General features: G+C 40.7%; 1 long non-coding RNA gene across 1 annotated transcript; it reads left to right on the top strand.

Moving 5' to 3' along the window:
- The first annotated feature begins 6,674 nt into the window (after window positions 1–6,674).
- On the top strand, window positions 6,675–11,286 carry LOC128097215 (uncharacterized). The gene is made up of 3 exons (XR_008213811.1): window positions 6,675–7,035; window positions 9,158–9,264; window positions 10,181–11,286. It is a non-coding gene; the product is annotated as an uncharacterized LOC128097215 (long non-coding RNA).
- The last annotated feature ends 12,844 nt before the right edge of the window (window positions 11,287–24,130 follow it).

Raw genomic sequence — 24,130 nt, 5'->3', positions numbered from 1 at the left:
TGTGAGTGCCACCATTTTCTAGCCTTTGTATCTAGTGGCTGTTCTGTCTCTGACCCCAGATAAGTTTATTAGGGTGCACAATATTTTGGGGAACACAATACCACCATACCTTTATATGTGTGTTATCCTACTTTCCCTACAGTCTACAAGTTACTTTATCATTATAAAAGTGATTCCTTTCTTTTCTGCAATCAAACTCCTGAAGTCCACCTTTGCACAGCAAAAAACAACAACAACAACAACAAATGAAAAATTGCAAACTACACTCAATGACTTCTCCTCTGACATTATAGACTCAGATGGCTTTGAAATGGTGTTAGATGCTGGTCATTTCATTTACTGAGCAAATAAATAGTTACAGCTTTGTAACTGAATGTTTATTCAGTGCCTAGTGCAAATTATCACATTAGCCCCCACCCCCACCCCATTAGCTGTGATGTTAAGAACATCACAGATTTTATAGATTGGGAATCACAAGCTTAGGGGACTGAACAGTTGCTAGAGGTTTTCAGGTAGACAGTCCTGACACTCATGCTGAGCACAGTAACTATGCTCTGCCGATCTTCCTCACCAAGACACTTTCCTTTTCATGTCACAGTGGCCTTGGGCTTCCATAGCCCACCCCCAGCCACTGCCAATGGTTCCATGGTTTTGTCTCTGAGGGTCCTTTCTGCTTCTACTTTTCCTGCCTTCATCTAGGTCAATGACATTACATAAGACTGTACAAGTTAGAATATTGCCTTTGAATATATTTGAGCAAGCTTATTCTGAATGAGGGACATAAACAACACAAGAAAAAATTAAAAATGACCCCATGCTATGGTATGGAGTTTAAGGCTTGGCAAAATTTTCATCAGCTGCTCTGAAATGACAGCATAATTCTCCTGCCTCTGAGTTGGTAAAGTCATTCATTAAACATGGTGGATAAACAACTCTAGCCTTGCCTGGGCTTGATCTGAAAACCTCTTTCCCCCTGGTGTTCGCATCCATCTCTGTTATCTGCTTGGTGTCGTTCTGTGACATCACACTAGTGTGCATGCCATGTCCTTTCCCCAGCAACTCCCACAAGCCCTCCCTCTGTTTTTCTCGCAGGAAGTACTCAAGACCAGTCATTGAAGGTAGGCCTGTCACTCATTTTGTGCTCATCTGCATGGCTGCTTCTCACTTTCGTTCCCCTGGAAGATTTCACCTTCTTCCAATGCCCACTGAATGTTTCCTACACCTGAAAATGGCATCTCTCGCCGCTGCCACTGCTGCTGCCGCTACCGCCTAGTGCTCTGATGCTCTGGGTTGGTGCTTAGAATAATCCTAAAGATAATGTTGACTTTTCCCTGAAAGGGGTTGTTTCTCCTAATGTTCAAAAAACCTGTTACTTCCTTCTGTCTCCTGCATTACACCATCAGGGCGAGCAGACATTTACAGAGGCCTGGGACATGATGGTTTCCCCCATGATCATGTCCCCACATGGTGAACTGATTCTCAAGCAAGGCTGTTTGTCACTTCTGAAACTATAATAGAGATTCAGTTTAAATGACACAACTGAATAAAATTGAACATTTATCAAATTGGTAATAGTGTAGCCAGTCCATTATAAGCATACAAGACACAGAAATGATGAGATTAATAATTTGGCTACAAACCAGGTGGTAGTGGTACACACCTTTAATCCCAGTACTTGAGAGACAGAGGCTGGTGGATCTCCTTGAGTCTGAGGCCAAGCCTGGTCTACAGAGCGAGATCCAGGATAGACTCCACAGTGAAACTTTGTCTCTAAAAAAACCAAATACTACTACTACTACTACTACTACTACTACTACTACTAATAATAATAATAATAATAATTTGGCTACATAAAAACTTAGGGTGTCCTTTAAACAATAGTAATAACAAAACAATCCTAAACAAAATAATAAGAAGTGCAAAACTGATATAAACACATGCTGACAGGTTCTGACAGATTAATGAATAAGACATAAATTTACTGGGAGGTAACAAAGAACAAGAAACAAAGGACCCAAAGAAACCCTAATAGGCGCTAGTGTGTGGAAAGTGCTGACATCCTGACTAAAATAACTCCATGCACCCCATGTGCACTTCTGAGAGCAGAGGGCCACATGTGTGCACATTCTGCAGGTGGCAATGATGCTGGAACATTGCCTCTGCTTGACATTTTGGAGATGCCATTTTCCAAATCCTAAAGATGTTCCTACATGTCAGTCCAGCAGTTCCCATCCTAACCAACCACTCTCAGAAATTACGCAATATAACCATTCATAACAATATAACAATAGCGTGGGGATTCCCAAAGCTCCACAAGGAAAAATAGAAATAGGAGACTTGATCCTAATAGCAAAAGTTAGAGAGTGATAGATTTTCAAATTAAAAAAATATTATATATTTATATAAATGCAAGAGTAATAAAAGTAGCTGTCTAAGTATGTATTAAAGAGGGACTCAGGGCCGGGTGGTGGTGGCGCACGCCTTTAATCCCAGCACTTGGGAGGCAGAGGCAGGCGGATCTCTGTGAGTTCGAGGCCAGCCTGGTCTACAAAGTGAGTTCCAGGAAAGGCGCAAAACTACAGAGAAACCCTGTCTCGAAAAACCAAAAAAAAAAAATAAAAAAAAATAAAGAGGGACTCATCCAACATAATTAAAAGACAGTGCTTTAGAAAATTAAGAGCACAATGGCTCAGGGAGAGTGCTGACTGGTTGTGAAGTGAGGAAAGGCATTCTCAAACAGTTATGCGGTGTGAGGCTAACAGAAGGCATCACCATGTGGAGAACTAGCCACAGAAAAGGACATATTGATGTAAGTCAACATGTTGTCAGTATTTGGATTAGAAGTTACTTTTATTTATTTATTTTTTTTAATTGTGTTTTGGTCATCGGGGGCTGTGCATCACTTGGTAAAAGACCAAAACGTTTTTAAAATAAAAAAAAAAATAAGGATCATGTTTCTCTTAGTGCTCTAGATCTTTCCATTCCCATGGCCATAGATCTACTTTGTTTCCAGCAAGTGTTTATGAAAGGCTACCTCTCACTCAGAACTCAGAGAAAGGATTAAAGGTAGCCAGCCACCACCCTTTCTTTTTACACTGGCCACAGAATCTAGACTTAATGTCTTAACGTGTTGCTGTCAGAGACATTTACTTAACCTCTAACCTCACCCCACTGAGACTTCCCTGCTCACATCAGGTAAGACCTGACCCTCAGAACCCCACTCAGGGAAAACTTGTTGTTGTTTTTACACAAGATTGCATTGAAAGAGACTTGGCTGACTCTTTTAGGCTTGGAAATTGCCAAAAGCAACTTTAATTTGGACTATTTAGGGAGACCAATTTTCTCCCTCCTCTGGCTTAAAAAGATTTTATTATGAAAGTAATATTATTCAAAGAGTGGATAAAGAATTTGTCAAATTTCTCCTAGCTTGAGTAATAAACATGACCTTTTTAGACTGCCCACAATTTCTTGGTCCTTCGTTTCCTTGAGGCATTTTAGCAAGTAGAGGGCAGCTGCAGAAAGGGTTTTTCTGACCTCCTGATGATAGTAGAAGTCTTGGTGCCCATATTTAGACAGCTGCTATCTGGCAGCCATCCATGAAGACATCTCTAAATACTTTTACAAGACTTGAGAGTGGCAAGAATGACTTTTACTTTTAAATAATATGTGGCAAATGTTTGATAATTAGCTTACCGAAGGTGAGACTATTGTCACTGGGCGAAGACTTCAGCTATGTGCAGGGAAAATAATATGAAGAATTTCTAGCCCTCAGGTTCTCAGAAAGTACTCTGAAGTCTTCTGTATCATTTGCAGGTCTGTATGGGAACAAAGACAATATTCCAAGATACAAAGGAATAACAAGGACCATCCTAAGAGCCACAAGTTCTGACTCCCATTCATTATTATGGGATTTCTAGACAGCCTGTGTTGACTACCCAAGGGAGGCCTTACCCTCTATGAGGAGGGGATGGGGGTAGGATGGGGATACATGGCAGGGAGGAGCAGGAGAAGAGGAGGGAGGGGGAACAGGGGTTGGTATGTAAAAGGAAAGAAATTTTTTAAATAAAAAACTATATAAAAATATTGCAGAGAAGTTCTCATATATGCTCAATTACACAACCCTCTCCATTGTGATATCATGTTCATATATCTTTCCTCTCTAGTTCTAGCTCTGTATGGCTACTTTTGCCTTGTTCCCCCTCAAAGCTTGGGTGGTAAAAATCATTGCCACTGGCTTACAATATCTTAGCCTCTCCTGTTTCTTTGAGGAATTTTAGCAAGCACTTTTATATGCTTAATAAAACTGTACCTTACCAATTAACAAAAATTTAGTATGATCTTTATAAAAGTTAATTATTATAGCCCAAATAAACTCTTGAATCTTGTGAGTCCACTCTTGGAATAGCATTGCACTTAAAACATGTAGTCCAACTACAACATAGTTAAAAACCAGTTCAGCTGTTTGGGGGGCACCCAGGAAGGGAGATTGGGATCTGTCCCTGGCACATGGGCAGGCTTTTGGGAACCCAGTGCCTGCAGTGTGACACCTTGCACAGCCTTGGTGCAGCAGGAAGGGTTTGGGCCTGCCTTGGCTCAGTGTGCTGGGCTCTGCTGACTCCCCATGGGAGACCTTGATTTGGGGGATGTGGGGATGTGGGGTGGCTTGGGAGGGAGGGAGGAGGTGGGATCTGTGGGTGGTATGTAGAGTAGAAAATTTCTTAATAAAGAAAAAAAAAGTTCAGATTTTTGTTGGAATTACTAGAGATGTGCAAGTGGATCTACTCTGAAGGCCACAGGTACTTTCTGTTTTTTTAATTGGGTAAGAATTTTTCTTTTGCTTGTTTGTTTTCTGTTGTTCTTTCTTCTGAAGTAATCTCAACCAAGAACATTTTTTTTTTTGTCACAGAGTAACTTCTGTAGCCCCTGACCAAGATTCCTCAGCCATTAACCTTTTTCATGCTTACATTGCCACTGACATATGTACTGGTTGTTGAGTGTTCTTCTAGAAGCTTTTGAAAAACAGACTGTACAATGGTGACTCATAACTTAGGAGCATTCAAGAATTCATTTCCTAAGCAAGAATATTTTCCTTAACAGCTAGCAGGAAGTCCACACTGATAAAGCACTATCATCCACCTATACCCATTCAAATTTCAGTGACGCTCCAAAATCGCTCCTTCCTGAGTAAAGATCCTATCTAGAAGCACATGAGCATTTGGCTGCCATGAAGCTTCAGGCCACTTCAACCTGGAAGAATTCCTGAGGTTTTGCTGTTTTCTTTGTATGTTGTTTTTTATCTTTGACAGGTGAAAGGGTACAGTTCATCTATTGTATCTTGATTCTGAATCTGGGGTGATCAGCTGTTTCTTCTTGGTCAGAACTAGACCTTGTGTACCTTGAAAAAAAAATAATGGAAATATTGTGTTCTCTCTCCATGAATCCAAGAAGGAAGTGTACCAGGCCAATCAACCTCGTTGCTAAGGGTCTTAATTTTAAGCATTTGATTCTGCCGCTGACTGACAGCTTCTTCCAGCTGGCATGCAGTTTCTGTTCTTTCTAGTTTAGTAATAACATATTCTAGGGAGATTCTGTGTGAGTACACCTGTATTGCCATTTCTGATCAAATGTTCAACCAGCATTGACCTACTCTGAAGATTCTTGTCTGAATCATTCACTTCTGTGATTCACGGAGAGCCTGATCACAATTCCCAACTTGTTTTTGCATTTATTGATATTAGCTGGCTTTTTACTCCAAGAACAACTTTTGTTTTCTTCCCCATTGATTTATTCATTCCTCTACTAAATTTGTGTGGACTAATATGTTGACAACATCATTCATTTTGCTACTCAAATTCTTCAGTATTTAGACCTCTTTCAGATGATTTCTGTGTCCTAATTTGGTTCCTGTGTTCTTTTAATATATTCCTATTATTTCCTTTTCTCTGTCACACACAGAAGAGCTTGTTCCAGGCTTGTCCTGTATTTTTCTGTTCCAGTTCCGGACATGAGAACTTCCTGAAGAGCCTTGATTCATTTGGGTAGAGAGTAATACTTAGAAGCTAAGGAATATCTGTATCTGTCTGTGTTTAGTCCATCTGTATCTGCATGTCCAAGTTCATACTGCTGCATTCAAATTCAATCCAATGTGCCACATTTCTTTATTCTCTTTCTCCTGTTTGTATCTGTAATCATCTTCCCTACCAATGCTTTTGCTGGGCACAGAAACTTAGCTCTATTTTTCAGCCTCTCTTCCAGCTGCACAGACCAGATGAGTGTGACCAAGAGGGGCATACACTAGCCATCCGAAAGCCATACTTCCTATTTCTTTTCTTCCTCATGCTGGCCACACACAGAAAATCTAGTAAGGAATTTCAGAGCCTGCTGGCAGAGCCACTGCAGGGAATCAACCAACCATTTCTTTCTTGGAGTAGAATTACCTCTTCCCCTTCTTCCTCTTCACAATCAGCTTGGCATGGGGCTGTGAAGGTCAAAAGGAATATAGACCTTGATACTGAATCTGACATTACTTACTATTGTAGAACGTAGTTCTGATTATCAAAATCTACAAAATACAATGTCCTGTGGGTTCCTACAAGGATTAAATCTTGGAGTTCACCCCTGGATGGGTTTCCACAGGGGAAGGGATCATAAAGCTCAGTAACTGAGAAGCATGCTTAGTTTGCTTCTTCAAGGGCATGGCCTTCAAGTTTAGCAGGTGAAGCATCCATAATGTTTTACATTTCTTAAGATTTGTAAATCAAGCTCTAAACAAGCCCCTCAGATATGCCCAAGTTCAATGACTTGTCCAGAAATCCAGGGGAAGGGGCTGGGCCCATCGCAATGCCTTGTGAAAGCCAGCATGATACTTCTGAAGGAGTCATGATTAAAGTGTCCCACCCAAAGCATTAACACTTGAATTCCTTAAGATTAATATTCTTTGCAGGGTGTCCTGTTTTCTGGTAAGAATGACAAATGGAAGCACTACACTCAAGATCACTTTCGTTTTTTTTCAGAGGGAGACTCTAGCCATGAAAGGTGAGTTTATGCAAATTTGCACAACTTCGTAAGAAATGAGGCGACTGAATGAGATGCAGCTTCTCTGGGAGCATGAATCATTTCTACTACTCTCCCAGTTAGGATGCTCCTCATTGCCTTTTCGTCTTTGGTGTCTTTCCCTCTGGGAGTAGGCCCTGGGGGCATTCTCTGCAGAGGGCTCTTGACACTGGGAATTCCTCCTTTTGGTTGATCAAAGCTGGACCAGCCTGACTCCACCCCAGGAAGTGGAGGCAGACACATCTGTTCAGTCTGGCTTGCTGCCAACAGAGGATTTATTCTGGGGTGAGTGGGGGAGAGGGACTTTTATGTCAGGAGGGGATTTATTGTTGGCTGACAGGGTGTGGCGAGTGTCAAGGGTGGGAACCACTTCAGCTCCTTGGCGGAATGTCTGACTTTTTGTGAGGCAGAGTTTAATCTTTGTATGTGGGTTCCAAGATTTTTGTGAAGGGTGAATGATGAATCCATGAGCTTTATTGACAAACTGAACAACTTTAGGGAAGTAAAGCATAATGTTGCCCACAGGAAGATGTTAGAAGCTGATCAGTTAGAATCCAACAATGAAGAAAGTATTGTGTAAACGCACTAGTTAGCTAGCCTAGTTCCACAGATCAAGGCCAGAGGAAAAGGCAGGCAGAGCCACTTGCTATTTGGAAATGCTGGCTCTTTGTTGGGGAAGCCAATGGTCATCAGAATACTTTGCATTTTGATGTCTTCAAAGAAAAGATGACAATCATCACACATAAATGACTCATCAAATTCTGTAATTTATGACATTATTATAAGTTGAAAGGGAATAGGACATGTTCAACGTCCACAAAATTAGCGTCCTGGGATTAAATTATTTCAGGTATGGTCATGAGTTCAGCCTTGTCTCAAGACTTCAGTAGACAAACAGGAAAGAAATGTCAAGGAGATTAATCTAACTTGATTCTAGACTGAGAAAGAGTCAACATTTGGCACTTAAAGAAATCCTTTACTTCTGTCATCTTAGGCGTAAGACTATTAGAAATGACCAGATTCTTTCTAGAAATGTTTTATCTATCCTATCATAGATTTCATCTAGTACCCATAGAGTAGCTTTTATGATCAATACTTAGTTGTGGGCTGAGATATACATGAATATACACATTACTATTATGGACCTTGATCTCCACATACCATTCATTGAAGCTGAAAAGTTAAGTCTAAGAATTCAGGCAAGGTCAGAGCTCACGTGTAAATTAGATAGGGTGATGCTCTCTTACTTGAACAAAATGATGGTTGTACAGTCGGATGAGGGCAATGTGGCTGCACTTCCATCCTCTGCTCTCTGTCACTGTGGATCATTGTGCAGATCCCATAGCATCTTGAAGACTTGCAGGAGAGTATGACCAGAAATCTTAGTTGTGTGAGGAAACAAAAACCTCTGGAAAATAAATCATCCTAAGGGAAGGGGGCAGTGTGATGCAGGAAAATCACCTGAGAGATTCTGAGGGCATCATGGTGTCTGTGGCTGCTTTGCTTGCCACCCATGAGGAGCAAACCGGAAATGCTTGCGACGAAATATTTGCTGTAGAAGAATATTCTGGAAAAAGAAACACTTTCTGTATTGGACTTTCGAGCAGAGATTTGTGAGAGCGAAGAGAGTGATAGCTTTAATACCAACTAGCCTCAGCTGGTTGGATCCAGCAGCATGAGTCTCCATGCAGCTCAGCTACAAAGGATTAAGGCCTTGAGTGGCCTCAGATTCCTGGTAGATATATCCTACTAGTTTTCTGGGCAGGATAGAACTCAAAGACACACAGAGAGAAAGACCAAATGGCAGAAATACAACCCTCCCATCGGCACCAGCGATCAGCACGAGTGGAAAGCATCAACTCCATACATCACCACACATGCACTATTGGGAGAATTCCAGAAATACCCCAGAAAGGGGGACTTCTGCAAAGAGGACTAAAGGTAAAATTCTTACTTAAGGAAGAGTCATGAGAATGTTTTTTCTTGCTACTATTATGGCATCTTAATCTCAGTGAAAGGTGAATAGGGAAGTCAAAATATGACATACCCACAAGAAATCCTGAAGCAAAGATGCACATGACTTTAGGAGAATTTCTTTCTCCAGGATGGAAAGTACCAGCCAGGATGACGGCAGAGTACAGGTTTTCTGCCTATGTTCCACTACAGTCCAGTTTCATATAGGATGAGAGCATATACAGAGCACTTGCAATGGTAAGTAACTGGAGGATCTTGGGCAATGTGTTGAAGTTTCCATTTCAGTGAAGGAGGGGAAGGGGATTCTGGTACATGCATCACAAGTAGAAATTGCTTGAAAGGGATTGGACCCTAAATTGGGTGTCACAGTTTCTGGGTTCTCTGTCTAGTTCTTCCCTAAAACTAGCAAAGTGGGTGCAAGAAAGTCAATAACCTCCTCTGAGCTTTCACATTATCAAGTTTCAAGATAAAGTCATTGAACTGATGGCTTTTTAAATGTCCTCTTGGGGCAAGGAGAGGACTCGGTGAGCAATAAAAGTGCTTGCTGCCCAAATCTCACCACCTGAGTTCAATCCCTGAACTCCATAGAAGAAAAGAATCAATGCCCAAAAGTTATTCTCTGACCTGTATGAGCATGTCATGGTCTACAATCAAACACCACACACACACACACACACACACACACACACACACACACACACACACACTCACACACATGCCAAGTATATGTGCACACATACATACACCACAGTAATAAATAATAATATGCAGTAATCAATGAAAAAGCAACTTTGCCTACCAATCCTGTGAGCAGTTTCTGCTTATGCTAGTGGAACAAGGCTACAACCAGAATGCACTGTATCCCCAGTAAAGAGTTTGCTTTCATTTTATGGAGCTTTCTGGCTGCAGACTAGTCACCTCTGTCCTGCAAGCACCCGTGGAGCGAAGTGTCTGCATCACAGAGTAGATGTGTTTTTTTCTTTCTTTCTTCTACTCCTTCCTATATGCCAAGCCCTGGCTTCCTTTCTGGTCACTGAATAAATGTGTAGGACTTCTCCAAATGCTATCAGATTGGCTAGGCATTTAGTCTGTGTTTTGCATGTCCTGCCAAGATAAGCTTGGTCATTTACCTCTGTTTATTTTCATTTTCCAGACATCAGGTACTGTTTGCATTCCAGCACCCACACAAGAGTAACATCTCCCCAATTAACACGGCGGTGTTTCTGCGTGTTGCTTAACTTCAGTGAACTTGGTGTCAAGCCAACCGGAGGCATCTATCAAATAACAGCCAGGGGCACTGGTTTTTTCAACTGTTTTCAAATTCTCTGCAGCAATAATTCAAATGGAATTTTTAATAAACAATCTTGTGATAGATGAAGGGAATGGAAAGAGGTGGGAGGAAGGGAAGGGAGAAGAGTGACTATTGTCAGAGGAGCCCAAAGAGAACCTGAGACTCACCACACCTATAGCCGTCACCTGTGCTGGGATTTGGCTTTTTAAAGGATATGGAAATATGGTTTTGGCTCAAACTACAAGTTCAATATTTAAAAATTAATTTTATGTTGATTCTTCTACAGCTCCAAGCACATCAAGTTTGGGTGACCTAAGCTTGTAGGGTCGTATGGGATCACCTTCTGAAAAGAACATTCTGGTAACGTGTCTTGCTTGCTCAAGAATTTTCATTGGTTCCTTGATCTTGCCACATCTTTGAAGTAACAAGGAAAACAGATTTGTTTTTACTGCTTTTCACCTATAGATAACCCTTGCATGCAGTTGGAAATTGTTGTACACATCATCATCCATAAGCACACTGCTTCCTATAGGTAGAATTGCATTTTGAATCCCACTGAAACTAGGTTGAGTGCTCAATTCACACATTTTGAAACTAGATACTTCTCTGTTGGCTGTCAAATTCTCCCATTTTCGTATCTAAAAATTGAGGTGAGCCTTATCATTCGTATTTGAAAATTGTTATAGAAAATAAAGACTTCATCATATGAAAATTGAGTTTTCCAGTATCCATACAGTGAGAGGAGGAAAAAAATAATACAACTAAGTGAAGACAGAAGAACTTCTGTTTCCCAGTGTGGAAAACACCAATGATGGGAGATGGAGGAAAACACACTGTCCAACTGCAAAGTGTTGTGGAATGTGCTTTCTCAGACTTATCTTGTATTGTGATAATTAGAGGTGCGTGTAAAACTGTTGAGAATGATTTAGATGTGAATGAGGATGAAGGATAAAATTTAATCAATTTGACTTGCAATTGTGTATTAATGCAAGCAATATAGTTTAGACCTGAGTGGGTGTGACTGATGGTTTTCTGTTTTCATGGGAAATTAGTGAAGGTGGGTGGGGGAGAAAAGAAGAAACAAAGATTTTTAATTACCTCCTTATGCCAGCCTTGTGTTTGGCAATTACTTCATTAAATCTGTACACAAACCTTCCTCAAGAAGTTAACGTCATACTCATTTTTGTAAAAGAGGAATCTATTGGGAGACATAGAATAACCGGTTTGGGATCACAGCTAGCAGATAGCCCAGCTAGGACTTTAGCTGACATCAGCCTGATTTCAGTATTGTGTCCTCTACCTTGGATGCCTGGGATTCTTTTTATATTAATCTCTCAGGCCATTCCTTCTTGTCATAGAGAAATCACACAGAAATTCAGCACCAGTGCATTACCTGTGTGATCTCAAAATACTGTAGCTAACATTTATGCAGACATTATCACATTCATCAACTACTTTCCAAATAGCTTTTTTAAAAAAGGTTTTTAAGAAATTCATTGAGTCTGTGTTACCTCACTCAGGATGATTTTTTCTAGTACTCACTCATAGGAGGATACTAGATGTGGAACAAGGATGACTGGACTGCTACTCACATCACCAGGGAGGCTACCTGGAAAACAGGACCCCAAGAAAGACACGGGGATTGCCCAATGACAGAGAAATGGAATGAGATCTACATGAACAGCCTGGACATGAGTGGGGGTAGTGAAGGGCGAGGGTCGAGGGAAAGAGAGCTTGGGGGAGCGGGAGATCCCAGCTGGATCAACAACAGAGAGGGAGAACAAGGAATAGGAGACCATGGTAAATGAAGACCACATGAGAATAGGAAGAAGCAAAGTGCTAGAGAGGCCCACAGAAATTCACAAAGATACCCCACAACAGACTGCTGGCAATGGTCGAGATACAGCTCGAACTGACCTACTCTGATGATGGGATGACCAAACACCCTAATTGTCGTGCTAGAAACCTCATCCAACTACTGAGGGATCTGGATGCAGAGATTCATGGCTACACCCCGGTGGATCTCTGGGAATCCAATTAGCGAGAATGAGGAGGGTTTATATGAGCGAGAATTGTTGAGACCAAGGTTGGATAAAGCACAGGGACAAATAGCCAAATGAATGGAAACACATGAACTATGAACCAATGGCTGAGGGGTCACCAACTGGATCAGGCCCTCTGAATGGATGAGACAATTGATTGGCTTGATCTGTTTGGGAGGCATCCAGGCAGTGGGACCGGGTCCTGTGCTCATTGCATGAGTTGGCTGTTTGAAACCTGGGGCCTATGCAGGATCGCTTGGCTCGGCCTGGGAGGAGGGGACTGGACCTACCTGGACTGGGTCTACCAGGTTGATCTCAGTCCGTGGGGAAGGCTTTGCCCTGGAGGAGGTGGGAATGGGGGGTGGACTGGGGGAAAGGTGAGGGGGGCGGGAGGGGGGAAAATAAGGGAATCCGTGACTGATATGTAGAACTGAATTGTATTGCAAAATAAAAAGAAAAAAAAAAAGAAAAGAAATTCATTGAGAATTTTATAAAATTTTGAAGAAATTCATCCCCCTCCCCAACAGCTCTTCCCAGAACTTCTTCCCTACTTTCTTATCCATATAACTCTCTTTCCTCCTCCTCCTCCTCCTCCTCCTCCTCCTCCTCCTCCTCCTCCTCCTCCTCCTCCTCCTCCTTCTCCTCCTCCTCCTTCTCCTCCACCTCCTCGTTCTCCTCCACCTGTCCCTTTCCTCCTTGCCTCTCCCTGTCCCTGTCCCTCTCTCTGTCCCTCTCCCTCTCCCTGTCCTTCCACCTGTCCTTCTCCCTGTCTGTCTCCCTGTCCCTCTCTCTGTCCCTGTTCTTCTCCCTCTTCCTGTCCCTCTCCCTCTATTCTGAAACTCACTCAGTCCAGTTTGTGTTGGCTGACTACTCCGGATGAGAGGCCTGCCCTGGAGTGCAGTCCATATACCAGGCATCATACTACTGAAGAAAGTGGACTTTTCCCTCTTCGAGCAGCAATCAAATGTCAGTAGCTCCTCAGCTAGGGGTGGGACTTTACATCTGCCTCCCTTTCTCCATGGTGGGATTCTTTTTCTGACTTGAACTTGTGTAGGTACTTGTACATGCTATCTTAATTGCTGTAAATTCATATATGTGTGCATTTTGGGAGCCATAAATATACTGGTAACCACTGTCCACATGTGACTATTTCCAAACAGATTGGAAACACTTCCTAAATCTGTGACAGACCTTACTAATTTGACTTAACATCTGAAGCCAGAAATGCTCAAAATAGTATTAATATAGGTTACCTGAAAGTTTAAAGCAGGCTTCCCTGTCTCATGCTTTGAGGAATGAGGAGTAGTTAGAGTTGACTCACCAAGACAGAAGATTGAAGGATGAGCCATAACTGCTGAACATCACACACAGCTGTGTGAGATGCGCTACAACACGGTGCAGTGACTGTGGGTGGCTAGGAAAAGGGAAGCAAGGCTCCGAACAGCAGATCTATTTCTTAGGTGCTTTACAGAGTAATGACTCATTCCCTCTGTCTCTCTTTCTCTTTGTGTATGTGCCTGTATTCATGCATGTTCATCTTTTATGCAACTGCTACAACCCTTTTTTTTTTTTTTTTTTAACCAGGAGAAGCCATCGAAGATTCTTCATGTGGGTAAAGTGTCTTGTGGTCACCAGAGTTTAGAGCCATGTGTAGCCAAAATCATATATACAAAACATACACACACAATATATATGTATATACATATATATGTATGTATATATACATGCACACACATATGTATATATATACACAAATATATACCATATATATATATATATATATATATATATATATATATATATATATATATGGACTGTAACAGTTGGTCTGTCCTTGACTTTTGACTTGGAGAAACAGTAAGAGATGCTTTTCCTGGGGAAAAGAGCTAAGTCCTTTTCCTGGGGAGATAGCTAAGTCCATCAAGTGCTAGCCATATACGTATGAGGATTAAATTTCAGGCCCCAGCAGCCACAAAAAAAGTGATAGTGAGTGTGTCTATAATACCAGTGCTGGGGCTGCAGAGAGAAGAAGATCCATGGAGTTTGCTGGCCAGCTACTCTATCCTAATTGATGAACTCTGTGTGTGTGTGTGTGTGTGTGTGTGTGTGTGTGTGTGTGTGTGTGTGTGTAAGTATGTATGCTGTATTATTATTTATGATTATTATGTCTTAGAGAATCTTTGGATGAAAATTGCAAAATTTGAATGTGAAATATCGATTTTTAGCTTCAGATGAGTTATCAGGTTAACGCTGTGGGTAGAGCAGCATTGAGATAATGAATAGGTGGGTGTGCCAGAATGAGTCAATGAATCCATTATAGCACACTGTCACAATCCTATTTCTGCTACTGTCATTTAAACATAAAAATAACATTTAATAAGTTCTGTGCTATGAAATTGAAAGTGGAATACTAAAGAGTTGTCATTATTTGGGGGAGAACAGGAATGGTGACTGAGAAGATAACTATTGCCTGAACTATTTCAGTTTGTGGAACTGGCGTAGATAAATTCTCTCCTCTATGTTCTAATTACTGTAATTTGATCATTATAATGATTATAATTTCATATTCACTGTATATGAGATAGTCTGTTAATACTGCCTGTCATACCACAGTGAATTTGCTTTCAGGATATTTTGGGGAGGGAAAAGTACTATGTCTTATCAACAATGTCTTTAGTAGCTTAATTATGATATGCTTTTAGGATTTTTTTCTTCCAGAATTTTTACATCACTTTTTGAGAATCCTCTCTCCTGAATGAGAATACTATACTTCTGAGAGGCATGTTGAGACATTATTTTTAGTGAATTTCCAGTTACATTTCTAATATTTTATTGAGGAAAATGTTTTTCAAAAAGGATAATCTGCTAAACTGATTACTAAATTAATAACATGCCCATCTAGCATAACGTTGCATATTTACAAAAGTAAGGACAACTATGGACTGATTCAGAAAGATTTCTGGGAAAGACTATGGAAAAAAGATCAAATTGTAAAATGTGTATATTAAATATATATTTTGTGGTACAAAATAGGTGAATAAATAAAACTCAATTTCAACATTGGCATAAAAGAAAACCTTGGTGGGGCAAGTAAGTAAATAGTGAAGAAGTTTCCTGTGGGCGAGGGAGTGTCAGGGGGTAGTGATGGAGGAAGACTACTGCGTCTCGGCTCAGATTCTTCTCTCATTATTGCTGCTGGATCCACAATGAAGTTTTTATATTCAAACAGACATTCTATATATCTTTCATTTATTTCATTTGAGTCATACACATAAAAGTTGCTAGCTTTTGTCACTGATTCACGTATTACATCTCCTAAGTAGATATTTTATTTCGGTGCATAGTATGAGCAATGACATTTATTCTGCTGTTACAAACTTCATTTACTGGATAGTTATTTACCGATTGATTGGAGATACTATCACCATCACATATATTACTTATTCATTCACATTAATTTTTATTTTATTAGTTCTGTGAAGTTTCATAGAAGATGTTTTCATTATACTAACCACCCCCAACTGTTTCCAAATCTACCCCCTTCCTTACCCATCAAACTTTGGTATCCTCTTTTGTTTTTTTAAATCTTTTGTCTTAGTTAGGGTTTTTACTGCATGGTGGCATGCAAGCAGATGTGGTGCTGGAGAAATTACTGAGAATCCTACATCTTTCAGCCATCAGGAAGTCTACTGACTGTCACACTTGGGAAAGCTTGAACAAAAGAGACTCCCACAGTGACATACTTCCTCCAACAAGGCCAGACCTCCTAATAGTGCCACTCCCTTTGGGGGCCATTTTCCTCAAACTACCATGTCCCACTCCCTGGCCCCCAAATGTTTATAACCACATCATAATGCAAAAAATTAAATGCATTCGGTCTAACTTCAAAAGTCCCCATAGTCTATAATAATCTCAAACTTGTTTCAAAGTCCAAGGTCTCTTCTGAGATGAATGGCAATCTCTTAACTGTAATCCTCCTGTAACAATCAAAGAGTAGATCACATACTTCCAACAAATAATGGCACAGGGTATACATTACCACTCCAAAATGTAGAGAAGGGAGCAGAGTGAGGGAATATTGGACAAGAGCAAGACTGAATACCAGCTGGGCAAGCCCCAAACTCTGCAGCTCCATATCTGTTATCAAAAAGATTTTCAGATCTCCAACTCTGTTCAGCTTTATTGACCTCAACACATTTCTTGTCTTGGACTGTTTCCACTCCCTGTTATCAGCCCTCCTTAGTAGATATCCCACAACTCTGGCATCTCTAATATCTTGGGTTCTCCAAGGCAAACTAGGCTTCAACTTCACAGCTTCATGCAATGGCCTCTCTACTAGGCTTCCATTCAGGGACACCCATGAAACAGGTCCTGTCCTCAGCAGCTTTCTTTAGGCACAGAAGCAAATTCCATAACCTGTTTCTTCTATCCTTAACTCTGAAGCCAGAACCATGTGGCTGAAGCTACCAAGTTCTGCTGCTTGCTGGGGCTGGAACATGGCCCCCTCGTTCAATTACAGACATCTTCTTCACCAAAATATCACAAGAATGATCTCTAGGCAACATAATAAAATTTTCGTCTCTGAAACCTCTTGAGTGAGACCCCCCAGAGTTCAAAGAACTCAGTACCATTTCCTTTCATGCTTCTACTAGTATGGCCCATTAAGCAGTGCTTAAAGCATCACACTGCTTTCTAAACCCAAAGTACCAAAGTCTAAATTCCTTTAAACAAACACATCGTCAGACTTATCACAGCAATACTCCATTTCCTAATACCAACTTCTGTCTTCGGGTTTTATTGCTGTGAAGAAACACCATGACCACATTTAATTGGGGTGGCTTGCTTACAGTTTCAGAGGTTCAGTCCATTATCATCATGGCTGGGAGCATGGTGGCATACAGGCAGATGTGGTGGTGGGGAAATAGCTGAGAGTCCTACATCTTGCAGGCAACAGGAAGTAGACTGAAAGTCACACTGCCATAAGCTTGAGCAAAGAAGACCTCAAAGCCCACAGTGACACAATTTCAGCAGTTAACAGTTACATAGCTCCTTGTCTAGGGGTGGGATTTTGTTTCTAGTTCTCCTCTCCATTCTGAGATTTTTGTATAGCTTGGGCTTGCACAGGATTTTTATATGCTCTTTCAATAGCTGTGAATTCATATGTGAAGATTTCTTGCTGTGTAAGAAAATACTATTTCTTTGTAGTCATCCACTGCCCTTGGCTCTTATACTCTTTCCGTTTCCTCTTCTGCAATGATCCCTGAGTCTTGCGATGTGTGCTGGATAGTTTTATGTAAACTTGACATAAGCTAAAACTGTCTAAGAGGAGGGACCTCAAGAAAATGCCTCCATAAGATAGGGTTGTAAGCAAGCCAATAAAGCATTTTCTTAATTAGTGATTAATGGTAGAGGGTCAAGACTATTGTAGGTAGTGTCATCCCTGGGCTAGTAGTTATGGGTTCTATAATAAAGCAGACTGAGCAACCAGAAGAATCAAGCCAATAAACAGCACTCCTCCATGGTCTCTGCATCAGCGCCTACCTCCAGGTTCCTGCCCTGTTTGAGTTCCTGTCCTGACTTCCTTGATTGATGAACAGTGGTGTGGAAGTGTAAGCCAAAGAAATCATTTCCTCCCTTCCTCCATAACTTGGCTTTGGTCATGGTGTTTCATTGCAGCAATAGAATCCCTAAATAAGACAAATTGGTCCCAGAAGTGAGTTATTGCTATTAGAGACCTGACCATGTTGTTTTGGGGAGAATTGTGGAAGGACTTTGGAACTTTATGCAAGAAAAGTCATTGAGTGTTCAGTTTTTGGTGAGCTGTCCTACAAGAACTTGGAAGATGATAATGTTGAAGGCAATGCAGAAGATGGAGGCCTGGCTTGTGGAGTTTCAGAGACAAGTTTAAAGACTCTGCTGGGGCTATTTGCTAATTTGAACTAATATTCTATGGTTCTGGTTAGCTGGAGCCAAAGAATCAGCTGTGATTCACAAGATACCAGAACAACTAAAGTGAAACCTTTGCTTTGCTGGGATACTTGATACTGGTTGTATGGAGCTGAGAAATTAATAAGAGACCAGCATCATTGAGGTGAAATCTTCTAGGAAGTGTTTCCTGAGAGTACACAGAAGCTGTGTTCCAGAGGTAGCCAAGGTTGTACCTTGTGCTGCTTAGTACTGTATGAATCTTCCAGGTAGTACTGGTTTTGAAAGCATGAAGAGGTCATAGGAAGAAGATGAGGCATGGCACTTTGAGAGTCCAGGATACTACTGGTAGTAGTTGAAGCCCCAGGATTGAAGGGGTCTTGAAGAGAAGATGAGGCTTGGAACCATGAAAGGAACCCAGGAGAGACTATTGGTGAAAGTGCAGTCCAGTTTCAGCAGAAGATCCCAGCATTGTGGAGATGCCAGTATCCTGGGATGACCATCCAGAACAATAGTGGCAGTGGAGTGGAGCCAGCTGGACCCTAGAAGACCAGCTGTGTATGTTGCAGATGGCAGTGCCAGAGAAGTGACCAAAAGCCCCTTGGAGGAGCACAGAAGATCATGAGTGAATCCTAGACATGGACATTGAGTTATGTACACTGCTGGGAATTTGAATTTCCTTTGATTTCATTGTGACTATGCTCTGGTTCTGTCCTCTTGAATTAAAAAGTATTTAATTCATTTTTTATTTTATAGGAACCCTCACTTGTAAGACTTTGAATCTGTAAAGAGTTTAGATTTTAAAAGACATTGCTTTTTTTTTTTGGTTTTTTTCAAGACAAGGTTACTCTGTGTAGCTTTGTGCCTTTCCTAGAACTTGCTTTGTAGACCAGGCTAGCCTCGAACTCACAGAGATCCTCCTGCCTCTGCCTCCCGAGTGCTGGGATTAAAGGTATGTGCCACCACCACCCAGCAAGACACTGCAATTTTAAAGAGACTGACCTTTTAATATATTTGAATTTGTAAAAACTGTAGGATTTTTCAAGTTATTTATGTTTTCAGTGTGAGATCTTGGGGATGAATGAGAAAGGGAAGGTGTGGCTTAACATCGATGTGGTTTTTGTGTCAAGTTGCCAGTTGGACAATTTTGCTGGATAGTTTTATGTAAACTTGACATAAGCTAAAGTCATCTAAGAGGAGGGAACCTCAGTCAAGAAAATGCTTCCATAAGATAGATTTGTAGGTAAGCCTGTAGGGAATTTTCTTAATTAGTGATTGATGAGAGAGGGCCGAGCCCACTGTAAGTGGTGCTATTCCTGGATTGGTGGTCCTGGAGTCTATAAGAAAGCAGGTTGAGCAAGCCAGTAAACAGCACTCCTCCATGTCCTCTGCATCACCTCTTGCCTTAAGGTTCCTGCTTTGTTTGAGTTCCTGTCCTGACTTCCTTGGATGATGAACAGTGACATGGAAGTATAAGCCAAATATATCATTTCCTCCTCAAATTGCTTTTGGCCATGGTGTTTCATTGAAGCAATAGAAAGTCTAAGACAGGAGGGGAGTTGCAGTATCTATATTGCCTTTACAGTTGATCACTCTGCAGTCTCTTATTCTCTATACCTTATCTGGTCGTGAATCAGATTGTTAATCAGCATCTACCACAAATCTAAACTTCTCAGATGAAGATTGAGAGATGCATTGATCTATGTGTACAATAAATCATTATGAATCAGTTTAATTCTATGCTAATTAAAAAATAATAGTAGTAGGTTCTCTCCTAGGACATTATAAACTGTCTATCCCTGGTTCTTGTCCCAGAAATAGTGATAGGTGTGGGTTCCTCCTTGTGAAGTAGGGATTAAAGCCAAGTAGGAAGTGGTTGGTTATCCCCATAACATTCATGTTACTGTTGCGTCAATGAGCATGTCTTGCCAGGCCAGTGATTACTATAGCTCTCAGGATTCATGGTTGTGTATGACTAATGATTACTCTTCTTCTTTAGTAGCTTGCATAACACCTTCTAGCATTATTAAAACTAGCCAGCGGCATGAAGCTTCCAGATCCATACCAGCTCAATTTCACCATGTTCTATGATGCAGTTATATGGTGTCTTCAGCAAGAGAGTCTTATTATTTTGGTATGCTGGGCGTAGAACCAAGTATCTTGTGCATTCTCTATTATGGAATCACTCTTCAGCACCCTAAACATTTTTTTTTTTTTTTTTAGAACTAGAGACCTAGTTCAATTTACAGAATGCTTGCCTAGAATGCACAAAGGCCTAGGCCCACTCACAAACCAGAGTGGTGATGCATGCAAATAATCTAAGATCTTAGAAGGTGGAGGCTGAATTTTCTTGTTTATTATAGTCTTCAATTCTTTGTCTTGAGCAGGAGGATCAGGGGTCTTCTTTAGATATATTAGGAGTTTGAAGCCAGCCTGAGATACATGAGACCCAGTTTCAAAAAAGAAAAAAATACCATTTTTCTAAAGGTAAGCTTTTGAAAGAATCAGATTTTAAAATGGTACTAATTTAAAAGTGGCACTGAAGCCATATTGTGGTGATATTTTATTTGTGTACCTCAATAAAGCTTATCTGGGGATCAGAGGACAAAGCCAGCCACTATATTAAACATAGGGGTCAGGCAGTGGTAGCACACACCTTTAATTCCAGCATTTGGGAGGCAGAGATTCACTGGGATCTCTGTGAGTTCAAAGACACACTGGGAACAGAGCCGGGCATGGTGTCACATGCCTTTAATCCCAGCACTAGTTAACCATAGAGGTCTGGAGGTCTGTACAGAGAGACAGGAAGTAATAGAGCTGGGCGGAAAGAGGAAGTGATATAGCTGGGCAGAGAAAGGAAGTAAGATGGCAGGGCACAGAAAGGGCATGAGTATACAGGAAGTAGCTCTCTCTGGAGGCTGAGGAGTTGGTAAGGTGAGGTTGGCTGTGGCTTGTTCTGTTTCTCTGATCTTCCAGCATTCACCCCAATATCTAGCTCCGTTTTTTTTTTTTATTAATAAGACCATTTAGCAATTCATCTGACACCATATAGTGGCCTTCCACTGTAGTCACAGCTACGCTCAGGAGGCTGAACCACGAGCATCACTTAAGTTCAGGAAGTAGGGACCAGCATAAGTGACATAGTAACACCCATACTCCCCCCCAAAATTCAAGAAGATTGTGTTTTTAATTGGCTTATCCAAATTTATGAGTTTACTTAAGGATAATACCCTTTTTGGTACTGAGTCTTCCTGTCCCTAAATGTGAGTTGTGTTTTTAATATGTGGGTCCTGTCTTCACATATGTCTTACATTCTTCTTTAAATTCTTACACATTTCATACATCCTGGGACTTTAACAGACTGACTCATAGGCTGATGAGAAGCCCAGAGGATAAAATGATTTCCATGTAAGCCTGAATACCCGAGTTTACTTGACCCCAGGAACCCACCCAAAGGTGAAAGGAAAGAACTGATTCAGCAAAGTTGTCCTCTGGCCACACACATCCAGTGACCTGTAAACACCTGCACTCATATATACATCATGAACAAACGTACATTCATACAATAATTAAAAATTCCAATTAAAAGAAACAGTCATAAATTCATATATTTAAATCTATTTGTGGACGTTAAAATTTTTTCTTTATTTTTGCAGGCATCAAAAATTTTAGATTTTCTTATTATTTGTGGTAGTTTTTCAGTTGCTCTCTTGGATTCTTCAGATAGATACATACTCATATTATGGGAAGATAGTGATAATTTTATTTCATCTTTTCCATTTTACATGTCTCTATTTTTTTTCTTATCTAATTACAATGATTGAGTTCTTTGAAAGTCTTCAGAGACAAGCCATAGAGTGGAGGTTTTAGTAACATTGTCTGGGCATAATTTTAACACATTTATAAAATGAATTATTTTTGTTAGCATGTATTATGCATAAGAATTGATTTTATTCTAACATTTTCAGTATATTTTGATCATATTCACCCCATTGCCCTTTCCCTCTCCCATTCCTGCTGATTCCCTTCCACTTTCAACCAGCTCCATTTCTACTCTTTTAGTTTCATGTCTCTCCCTGCTTCCTTCCCTCCCTCCTTCCCTCCCTCTCTCCTTCCTTCCTTCCTTCCTTCCTTCCTTCCTTCCTTCCTTCCATCCTTCCTTCGTACTTTCCCTCCTTCCTTCCTTCCTTCCTTCCCTCTCTTCCTCCTTCTTTCCTTCTTTCCTACCCTTCCCTCCCTCCTTCCTTTCTTCTTGCAGCATGAACCACACACCAGTGGCTACATCCCTGAGGAAAATGTCTTCCCCATCCCAGAATTAATTACCTAGAGGTACTCAAGGAGGGGTGGGGACTCATAAGCCCCTCCCATCTGTGACATAATGTTGATAGTACCAAACTTGGGCAAGTAATCACAGCTGCTGTGATCTCACAAATGCAGTAGTATGTCACACCTGGCACAATTTTTCACTCTTTCTCCCAATTCTTACATTTTTTTCACCATATTCCCTGAGCCCTGGAGGGGGTGATAGAGATGCCTCATTTAGGGATGAGCATTGAACAGACATTTATTCTCAGTACTATGAACTGTTATGAATCTGTGTAGTAACCACTGCAAATTGTGAAAGGAAGCACTAATGTATGGGCATAAATATAAATATTTAGAAAGCAGCTCAATGGGCATACATGTCCATTTAGTAAAACAGTAGTAGCTTCTCCACTAGAGCTTATGACCTCATCAGCCATGGAGACAGTAATGGTTCTATACATTTTGGTTATATCAACATGGTCTATTAAAGACTTCTCTTGAGACAATATTCTTAAGACATGAAAAATTATTTCAGAAGTTTAGAACCATGTTTGATGTATCAAACTGAAATTTTCCTTGAAAGTCAATTTATAATTGGCCATTATTCATCCAAAGTATTTCTGAAAAGACAAATGGAAAAAATATGTTTTTAACAATTTACCAATTAATTTCCCTTTTCTTCCACCTACGTTGATTGGAAATGGTTATAGGAAGAGTCCATCCTTTACACCCAACAATTTTAAATTCATTTCTTACAAGTGAACTTAGAGCTGACGTTGATTCTAATATAAAGCAAAAAGATATTTTATAACTAAATGGAATGAATGTCACCCAAACAAGGAGTTTCCAAGCCTGGGGACTCTGTATTAAAGTAGAAAATGCTGGTGAATAGTTCTGAACCAGTCAAGTTTGGAATTGCCAGTTGCAAAGCTAGAGTTTCACATCTGTGATTTACAAATATTCTTGACATGACCCATTAGAATGTTTTATAGATGAGAACGTTCCTGAAGGAAGGAATGTCACAGTCATGGTGATAATACAAATGCCTGGGGAGCTCCGACATGAAGTAGAACACAATGTCCCCTCAGCCTTCAGCAGTCATGGAAGCCCTACTCTGACATAAGGAATGCTCAACCTCTAAAAAGGTTGATTTGTTTCAATCTCTTAAATCTCACTTTTGGTAAAAATAAAAGAAAATAAAATGAATAACCTTTTTAGGAAATAAAAAGGGAAACTCGAGATAACACCACACTGTGGCTGGTCCATGCCCCTCTTGTTCTTTAGCTTGAGGAAGGAGTTCTTGACTAGGAAACCTAAAGGAAAGCTTGTCCTGAGTCTGTGCTCCCACATTGAGCCAACCTACCATAAAACTGTGAGTCTATAGGACTGCGGAGGCAGGGCATTCACTCAGTTATGAAAACCTTCTGGCACATGGCAATAGCTTCATAGGATGAGTGTTTCTTGTCCATTATGTGTAGTAACTTGGTATCACTACAGCCATCTCTCAGTTTGAGGGTTTATATTTTGACTTGGTATTCAG

This window comes from Peromyscus californicus, unplaced genomic scaffold (assembly GCF_007827085.1).
Source record: "Peromyscus californicus insignis strain IS unplaced genomic scaffold, ASM782708v3 Scaffold_5__1_contigs__length_169319896, whole genome shotgun sequence".
Taxonomy (NCBI): Eukaryota; Metazoa; Chordata; class Mammalia; order Rodentia; family Cricetidae; genus Peromyscus; species Peromyscus californicus.
The sequence above is the reverse complement of the archived record's forward strand: the minus strand, read 5'-3'. Positions and strand labels throughout refer to the sequence as shown.